The 9,981-nt window shown below is 48.9% G+C and overlaps 1 pseudogene; it reads left to right on the top strand.

Annotated features, from left to right (window-relative positions):
* Positions 1 to 249: 249 nt before the first annotated feature.
* The window catches only part of LOC113633480 (Golgi reassembly-stacking protein 2-like), a 48,410-nt pseudogene continuing 38,678 nt past the window's right edge, over positions 250 to 9,981 (top strand).

Below are 9,981 nucleotides of genomic sequence, written 5' to 3'. Positions count from 1 at the left end.
CCGCTACCCCCTGGCTTCCATCAACATTCCACGGGTAGGCGTGGTGGCTCCCAGCTTCTCCTTTTCTCCTGTCCCCCTGGAGAAGGCTGGCTGCCGCGCTGAGCCAGCTCGCCTGTGTTCAGACGGGTGGCCGTGGAAAGCAGCCTCTGACAACCCTGGTTCTGTCTCGCTTGCCCTCTCCTGCTTCTCCACTTGCTCGCTCTTCTGGAAGCCGGCTGCCATGTCGGGAGCTGGCCCGTGAAAAGGCCCATGAAGCAAGGAACTGAGGGGGGCCTTGGGACAACAGCCAACAAGGGACTGCCGTCCTCAGACCAGCGGCCTGTGAGGAGCCGAATCCTGCCGAGAACCAGTGAGTGAGCCTGGCAGTGAAGCCTCCCTCAGTCCAGCCTTTGGGTGAGACCGTAGTCCTGGCCGACACCTTGACCGCAACCTCGTGAGAGACCCTAAGCCAGAGGACCCAGCTAAACCTGGCTAGATCCCCAACTCGCAGGAACTGTGAAATAACAAATGTTTATTACTTTGCTAAATTTGGGGGGTAATTTATTACGCAGCTATAGAGAAGGACTACAGGGGCTCTCAGACTCGTCAATTTCTTAGCTCTGAAAAATTTGAAAAAAATTTGGGCATCCACATAAGGTTGCCACCTTCTTAGTTTACAAAGTAAGTCTTGAAAAATGACAACCAATTTTTACTCCCATTGTTTTTATAAAAGAAAGATCATTTTACCATAGGTGATAGAGCATTTGACTAGTTGGTCTAAATTTTAATTACTCGAAGGTGGTTTTATTCTGCAAGGTCACCCCAACCAAAATTGTTTATTCATTAAAAGCTACATTGTCCCTTAAAAAAAAACAACAAGGATCATTTTTTATTTTTATTACAGTGTTATTTACATACAATAAAGTCCATCCATTTAAAATTTGAGGGATTTTGATAATCCTAGACTCACTTCCATAATCCAGATATGGAATGGCTTCCTTGTCCTAAAAGGTTTCCTAGGCTCCTTTGCAGCCAATCCCCTCCGAATATGGGCCCCATGCAACCTTTGATCTGCTTAAGAGGAAGGACATTTTAATATAACAAAACTTAGTCCGGAGCCCGTGCTCCACAACGGGAGAGGCCACAACGGTGAGAAGCCCGCGTACCGAAAAAAAAAAAAAATTAGGAAGGATGTAATCTCAAAATAAAAGGCAACCAATAAACTGAGTGCATTTAAATGTATAAATCAAACTTTATTTTTACATGGCCTTATGAACTTGTAGACTGAAGGCTTTTCAGCACCACTGTTCTAGCTCCCATCAGTATTAGATAAGCTAGGCTGCTTTAAGAAAGAGTCCTGAATACAGTGGTTTAAATAAGATGGAAGAGTTTTCACTCCTCACATCCTGTTCCAAAGGTAGGTGGGCAGTTAGGGCAGGTAGAGGGCTCCACTCTCCAAGGTCATCTGGGAACCCAGGCCCGTGAGCCGATCTGCCAACCTCTGTAAGTGACATCCTTCTCCAGGTCCAAAGCAGCTGCTGCTATCTCCTAGCCATCAGGGAAGGAGAGAGTGTGTCCACAGCAAGCATCTTGAAGGAAATAACCCAGACATTTAACACCTAACTTTTGCTGATGTAGCACTGGCCCAAATTAGTCAGACGACCAAACCTATGGGAGGATGGGAGGCAGGGAAATACAGGCAGTGCTGGGTGACCCAGTGCCCAGTTAACAGCTGGAGGATTCTACTACTGGCCAAAAGGAGACAGTTAGCATTATGCCCTCTCTTCCAAATTGTCAGTCTCTGCCTCTCTTCTGGTTCCGACTGTCAGCCTTTCTCGTGCTTCTCATCTGTAAAAATACCTCCTTGGGCCGCACGTGCTGTGCTCTCCTTTTTAGCACCACAGCTCCCCCCATTTCCTCACACTCTCTTTCTCCTCCTGATTCCTATCCACTCCTCAACCCAGGCAATATGACTCTCCCCAACAGGTCTCTAAGACTCGTTTTTGTTGAATCCATGCTTTCCAGTGCTTTTCTTACTGGATGTCTCTTCAGCTTCTAACGTGTCGACCTTCTGTCCTGAATGCTCTCTTTGCTTCATTCATTTGATACCATAACCTCATGTTTTCTACATTCATTTAGTCACTCTCAGTTAGTCCCTGCTCTGAATGATTCCCCTGCTGCCTTCTGTCACCTCTCAGCGTTTCCCAGGACACTACTCTCTTTTATTCTTTTCTCTATACACTCATCTGAGCAGATCTGCTCCTATGATAAGTCAGCTAAGATTGTGCTTGGCTGTATGTAACAGAAACCCAGCAAATGGTGGCCGATATAAGCAAGAGGCTTATCTTTCTCATGTAACAGGGAGTTTGGGGGCAGGGTGTCGGTCCAGGGCTGTCTGTGCTCCTTTTGTAGATCTGCTTTGCCAGCCTTAGTGTGTGGCTTTTTTCCCTATGGTGCAAGATGGCTGCCACATCTTCTGGCAGCACAACTACATTCCAGGCAGGAGGAAGGAGGACGGAATAGGGCAAAAGGCAAAAGGAGGATGCTAAGTCTGTCACATTTCATGAAAGCTAACTCGGGGGTCTCCAGAGCGCTCCAATTTCAGAACCGGATCCCATGGCCTCTTGTAACCAGGAGAGTGTCATGGGAAGTGAATGATCTAGCTGTACACAACGCAGATGTGAACAGAGCTGGGAGTATTAAGAACGAGGGAGAAGACGGATACTGGATGGGAAAGGAGCAGCGGGTGCCACCCATGACTTGAGCGCGTATCTGCTGGCAATTCAGAAAACTGTATCATCTATACAAATGGCCAATAAGCACATGGGACAATGCTAAACATCACTAATGATCAGGGAAATGCAAGTCTAAACCACAACGAGATACTACCTCACACACATTAGAATGGTTACCATGAAAAACAAAGAAACAACAGAAAGCAAGTGTTGGTGAGGTTGTGAAGAAATTGGAAACCTTGTGCATTGCTGGTAGGAATGCAAAATGGTGCCTCGCTTGTGGAAAACAGTATGGCAGTTCCTAAAAAAGTTAAACATGGTATTACCATATGATCCAGCAATTCCATCTAGGTATACAACCAAAGGAATTGAAAACAGGCACTCAGATAGATATTTGTACACCCACGCCCATAGCACCATTATTCACAATAGCCAAAAAGGCGGAAGTAATCCAAATGTCCATTGACAGATGACAGATGAATGGATAAAAAAATGTGGTATAGATGTGCAATGGCATGGTGGTATATCTTAAAAAGGAATGAAGTTCTGATCATGCTACAACACGAATAAACCTTGAAGATATTATTCTAAGTGAAATGAGCCAGACACGAAAGGACAAATATTTTTATGATTCCATTTACATGAGGATCTCAGAAGAGGCAAATTCATACAGACAGAAAGGAGAATTGAGGTTACCAGGGGCTGGGGGGGAGGGAAGAGGGGGCAGTTATTGCTTAATAGGTACAGCGTTTCAGTTTTACAAGATGAAAAGAATCTTGGAGATAGATGATGGGGGTGGTTAGACAATAATGTGGTGAATGTATACATAATGCTACTGACCGTCCACTTAAAAATGGTTAAAATGGTAAATTTTATGTTATGTATATCTTACCACAATAAAAAAATCCTTATCTTCAGTTTTGAGCTCCTTTGAAAAGACCCGTTTATTTAGGCGCTAGACATTTTCATTTGGGTACCTCACCTCCAAACTTTTTTTTTTTTTTTTTTTGCGGTACGTGGGCCTCTCCTGCTGTGGAGCACAGGCTCCGGATGCGCAGGCTCAGCGGCCATGGCTCACGGGCCCAGCCACTCCGCTGTATGTGGGATCTTCCTGGACCGGGGCACGAACCCGTTTCCCCAGCATCGGCAGGCGGACTCTCAACCACCGCGCCACCAGGGAAGCCCACCTCACCTCCAACATTTTATGCTCAGGACTGAACTCATGAAGTCCCACATAGGGCTCTCAGCCCTTTGAAATCACATACGCTAGCTCAGCCACTGGCCCGCAGAGCTTCACACGGCACCAGGACAGGAATGTCTGGAGAGGTTCCAGCCTCAGCCACGGGCCCATGGGAACCAACCTCCTTGGTAACGCTTGGCTCCTCGGGGCCAACCCAGGTTACCTCCCCTCCAACAAACAAGCAACTCCTTCCTCTTTTCCTGCTGGCGAGTTCCTCCTTGGAGTTCTTGGTGTCTTTTCCTGATAGGATCTTCAGAGAAGACCATCCAGTCCACGCTGCCAGGTTTAGGACAAGTGTCTAGGCTCTCCTTTGACACACAGTGCTGCCTCTTTCCAGAATGCTGCCTATCATGGGCTGTCAGAGAGGTGAACCCCTTGTCCAGTCTCCCAGAGGTCTGGCACACCCTTTCCACGGGGCTGGGGCTGACCTCTGACACGATGGGTCAGCCAGCTTCTGTCCTGGTCGGCTCTTATGCCCAGACCTGCTGTTAAATACGTTGACTGTGACCCCAGCCTAAAGCTGCGGGGACTACTTTGCAAACAGGAGGCCCACTGACTCCTGTGAGAAGAAAGATTTTCCCCAAGGGGACTTGCGGTGTCTGTCGACCTATGAGAGAGTCCGGCATAATGTTAAAGACTTCTGCTTCGCCTGGAATTTCTACACACACACATGAAAGTAATTCTCAAGTTGAATGATCTGAAAACCATTTGAGGGAAATGGTAATTAAGAGTGACAATGGGGGCACATTTATATTCGGGGGGCATTTCTGGCTGTATCAGGCATGGGTGTCAGCTCAGGTACAGATATGATCTTGTTTTTAACTCCTGGAAGCCTGACTGGAGAGTGTATCTGTTATCTATTGCTGGGTAACAAATAACCCCAAACTTAAGGACTCAAAACAATATTTATTATCTCCCAGTTTCTGTGGCTCAGGAATGGCTTGGCTGGGTCCTCTGGCTTCTAAGCCGCCATTAGGGTTTCAGCCGGGGCCACAGTCATTCTAGGCTCCCCTCCTCCCACCACGGCAGGATCCTCTCCCAAGTCAGTGTTGTTAGCAGGATTCAGCTGGTTGATGGCTGTTGCCCAGAGGCCACCCTCAGTTCCTGGCCATATGGGCCTCTCTGTGGCGTGCAGCTCACAACATGGTAGCTGATTCATCAGGGTGAGCAAGCTAGACAAGCCAGAGAGACAGAAAGAGTGAGCTAGATGGAAGTCACAGTCTCAGATCTAATTTGGAAATGACAGCCCATCCCTTTTGACTCTATTCTCCTAATTAGGAGTCTGTCACTAGGTCCAGCCCACATTCAAGGGGAGGAGGCTACAGGAGCATTGTGGGGCAGGGGGTCATTGGGAGACATTTTGGAAGCTGCCCACTACAGAGTTCTCTTTCCTCTGAGCATATGTTATCTTGCAGGGAACTTCGACCATCAGTTGAATCAGTCAAAGGCTAGGAGGTGGGTAAATAAACTGACAAATCTCTGAGCAGCTCTCCACGCCTTTGCAGCTGTCTTTTCCACTCGGGTTGATTTCAGTGTTTTTAAGCAAAGTGACGAGATTGCAGACAGGGTGGTGGAAGGACCAGGCTTCCTCCCTGGTCTTTTAGGAAGGAGAGAGCGCTGGTTCTCAAGGCTGCTTCTCCTCTCCTTGTCTGACTAACTCTCTGTGGTTTGGCTTTGCTCTGCAGTTTTGTTTACACGGCTGGGCAAGGAGGATGACTTAACCCACCCAGACTGAAATCAGGGCTGATTTCAAAGTGAACCATCAGTCAAAATAAGGCACAACCAACATAACGAGCAGATATCCGTGTCTTTGCTACAGAGGCACCAGGACGACGAATCATATTCTGTGCCTTTGCGTGTGCTGTTCCCCATCTGCGATGCCCTCCCCACCTCGCCTATCCATCCTGCCAGGTGCCCCTTCATGAACCTTCCCCAGGACTTCTGTCCACACAGCTCTTTCTCTTTCTTCACTTAAGTTTAAGAGCAGCTAATGTCTGTGCCGCCCAGCTGAGCTTATGGGTACATCCTGCCTCATGGGGTTCTTTATTTCCTGCATGTGGGCTTTATGCCCTGGCTCCAACGAGATGTAACCTTCTTCTCCAGGGCAAGAACTGTTGTCCATTTCTTTCACACCCGCCGTGGTACCCAGCCCAGGGTAGAGCTCGTTGATACTTGAGGTCAGAAGCCTGGTCAGATCTTATATTTGGAGGCTCCCAAGCTCCTTGAACAGTGCCTGTCCACGCATGGCAAGACTTCGCTCAATAAATGTAAATTTTATGTTGGTGTCTATGGCATTTGCACAGATGGAGCTTGGAAGGGGATGGAGGGGACCGCAGTGGTGGTGTGGGCGGAACCTGCTGTCACTCAATCCCCGCTCTGCTCACTTCACACTTATGACCTTGTCCATCGCACTCAGGGCCTCTCGTCAGACCTGCTCCCCTTGGGCGGTGGGCTGTGCTGCCTGCGTGGTGATGCCCAGTCTTGAGAAATCTCTCCAGCTAGGCAAAGGGTATCTGGATCTTTACTTCTGGGCAAGAAACCCTTTCCTCCCCTTCTTTTGGAAAGAGCAATTGTTTTTCTGCTTTGAAGGAAGCCCAAGGAAACTGTGCGCGGGAACCGCAGGGAGGAGTTTGGTCATTGTTCAACGGTCGCCCTTCGACGGCGCAGCTCAGGTGCTGACCAGGATCCTGGGCGGGGGTGGAGCTGACAGAGGGATTGGCCCCCAGCAAGGCTCATGCTGTGGATTCCCTCCTCAGCTCTGCAGCTCTAACTCAAAGGACAAGGCTGAACGTGTCCTGGTGCCTTGATTTGCCCCTCAAAACAGGAGGCGGTGTGGTCTTTCTGGTGGAGCCTCGTGTCTCCTGTGAGCACTGGGGATCCTGTGACTGCAGATGAGTCTGGGGTCTGGGCTGGGCTGAGGGACAGTATTCCTCACCTTCTTCTTCAACCAGCACCTATAACCAGCGTCTACTGGGCACCTGCTTTGGGGTGGTGGACAGTGAAAATGCAAGGTCAGATACGGCAGGTCCTTGCCCTGGAGGAGCCCTTGTAGCCTAAGGGGAAGAAAAGGGGACATCAGAGGTTTGCATCCCCCTGGGTGCTGAGAACCTTGAGGAGGGGCTGTCTCTGGCAGGAGGCATCGGGGAAAGTGAGAAGAGCCCATGCTTAAGCTGAGTTTGACAAACAGGAACCAGTTACTTGGGGAAGATGATTTTTGGTAGAGGAGGCGTAATGTGTGAGACGGGCCAGCGGGACGGAACTTCACAGTGTGTTGAGGGATGCGTGCTGAGTTTGGCCTGCCTATAGTATGAGGGTTTCGAGCAGGAGTGAAGCAATCAGCCTTGGATTTTATAATGATCACTGTGCCTGGTGAGGAGGGGGGGCTGGAGGGGCCGGGATAGCAGCGGGTAGGCAGGCAGAGGCTCTGTAGTTGTCCCCATCCCCGTGAGGGAATCTGGAGAGCAGGCGACCACAGAGGAGACATGGGGGAAATTGGCCAGAGTTCCTGCTGGTGGTTATGTGTGTACACGTGTGTATGCGAGTGTGTGCGAGTACACATGTGCATGTGTGTATGTGCGTGAGAGCATGTGCCTGCATAGGAGCATGCATGTGGATGTGGGTGTGTACATGCATGTAGAGATACATGTTTGTGCAGGTGTGTGGGGACTGGCGGAGGCATGATAGAGAGAGCCGGGGAACCCACATTTGATGAATTTGGTATTATAGTCTTCATTTTCCATTTGAGTAAACAAAGACTCCGTACCTTAAATGATGTCCTTTCTTCATTCAATGAACATTGAACCCTCCATTTGGGGGGCATATTTCACATATTTTGCCACTTTTAATCCTGAAAGAAACATTATAAAGGAGTTACTGTTATTTCCCCATTTTATAGATGAAGAAACAGGCTCAGAGAGAGAAAAATCCTGATGAGATCGACCTGCGTGTCATGGATTCTACATGGAGTCCGTGGGAAACGTCAGCTGGGACTTTTCCAGACTGGTGGGATTCTCATTTTGAATACCCCAATTCTCTCCTCATCCCTTTTTTTTTCACATAAAGGATGATATGAGTGCTTTTCAGAGCCCTCCAAGGATACAGGCAAGAAAGACTGAGGGGACCAGTAAAGATTTCTTAAAACAATACGAAATATATATGCATACAATCCTCCCTAAGGCAACTTCCTCTAAGAAAAAGTCCAAAGCAGTGAATGGGCGGTAGGGGGAGGTCCACAGGGTTGCTGTTTGCTGCCGAGTTTCCTTCCTTCTGTTTTAATATCAAGCCTGTAGGTCTGATACATGTTAACACGATGTTCCCTGGAAGGAAGAATGGTTGTGATATATGCTGTAAACCAGCACTTCCAAATTTTACTGTGTATGTGGGCCACCTGGGGATCTCGTTAAAACACAGATTCTGATTCAGTGGGTCTGGGTGGGGCCTGACATTCTGTGTTTATCCTGTGCTCCCAGGGATGTCCGTATGGCCACATGGCAGGATTTGCACCACCCTTTGAGGAGAAAAACTGAAAAGGAAACAGAGTCAGGGGTACCTGTGGTTAACGAAGAGGGGAGCATGGCCAGGAGCCTGAGGGAGAAGAGAATGAGTTTTGCTTTGAATGTGTTGTGTTTGAGGCACAGATCCTTCCTGGGGGAAATTGTGTGGTGATGACTAGTGGGGGTCAGAGTTCAATGCAAGTCAGCAAGAGGTCAGTGACAGGTCAGAGTTGAGGACCCAGATCTCCATCATCTTGGGGGCTGTCGTGGACACCTTGGGGGAAACAAAGTTGCTAAAGGAGGGAGAGACAGAGTTCGGGAAGAGCAAAAGTAATCGGGCATAGGGTCTAGGACGAGACGTTTAAGAAGAGAAGAAGGGAGACCAGTGATGACCCTGACAAGTATGGTCAAAATGTTAGGAGAACAGCCAGCAGGGTTGGGTGACAGAAACCGGGCGAGAAGAAAGTCAGGAGGAGAAGGGGCAGAGCTGGGTCCTCTGTCCCCCCAGGCCCCAACTCCCATTCGTCTCCTGGGAGGAGACGGTCGCCCTGCAGCAACAGTTCTGTTGCTTTCTGGACTCTGGTTGGGTTCAACCAATGGGGTGCACTGGGGGGGGGGGTGAGGGGAGGAGGCAGGTGAGCGGTGTGTGTTCCCTCGGCCTTACCCTCCACCGCAGGCCCGTGGTCCCGTAGCTCCCACTGGTTCTGGTAGCTCTTCTGTTACTGGCCCCAGCATTCTGCACCGTTCCTTGTGAATTTACAGAGGTGTAGGGTGGTTTGGCAAAAACCCCTAAGCTGGTGTGTGCCATTTGCGTTCCGTTTGAACCACGACCAATAGAGAGGGGATGGGCGACAGTGCTAGATGTTCTATGAGGGAGACTGGGACCAGGATGTAACATTTCACAGTTGAGAGCTCTCCTTGTTTCCCCGGAGCCATTTCCCAAAGATGCTGGGGAGGGTGAGTTGAGGATGGAATGAAACTGGATGAAGTACAGAGTACAGCAATTCCCCTACCTACGAACCTTCATGTTGCGAACTTTCAAAGATGCCAACGTGCCTTTGCGTGTCCAGTCATGTAAGTTAGTTCACGTGTCTGGCGTACATCGTCAGGTGCGTGTATCCTCTACAAGTGGTTGTGCTTTTGCGTACTTTACTGTACAGAACAGTATAGAGTACAGTAGTACAGTGTCTTTATTGCAAGCCCAGGCTGTTTGGAAGCAAGCGTAGAAGCAGCGGTGAGGTAGCTGGTATTGCTAAGAAACGCCAAGCGATCATGATGGAAACAAAAGTGGGGGAAGAAGAAGTAACTGAAGACCCAAAGAGATTTATGACGCAGGAAATGGCGAGGGGATTTTCTTTATGTGAGGAGGCACTATTAGGGCACTGTTAGGCACTGTGAGTTTTTGAGGCACAGGACCTGAACGTAGAACTGTACATGAAGGTTGCAGCAGCCGTTCAGAATGCAATCCAGTGCTACCGTGTCATCTATGACAAGAAGAAAAGAGCTACTACCCAGACATCACTTGATCGTTTAT

Source organism: Aethalodelphis obliquidens, unplaced genomic scaffold (assembly GCF_003676395.1).
Source record: "Aethalodelphis obliquidens isolate GAN/ISIS:26980383/991018 unplaced genomic scaffold, ASM367639v1 scaffold40, whole genome shotgun sequence".
Classification (NCBI taxonomy): domain Eukaryota; kingdom Metazoa; phylum Chordata; class Mammalia; order Artiodactyla; family Delphinidae; genus Aethalodelphis; species Aethalodelphis obliquidens.
This window is presented reverse-complemented; position numbering and strand designations above follow the sequence as displayed.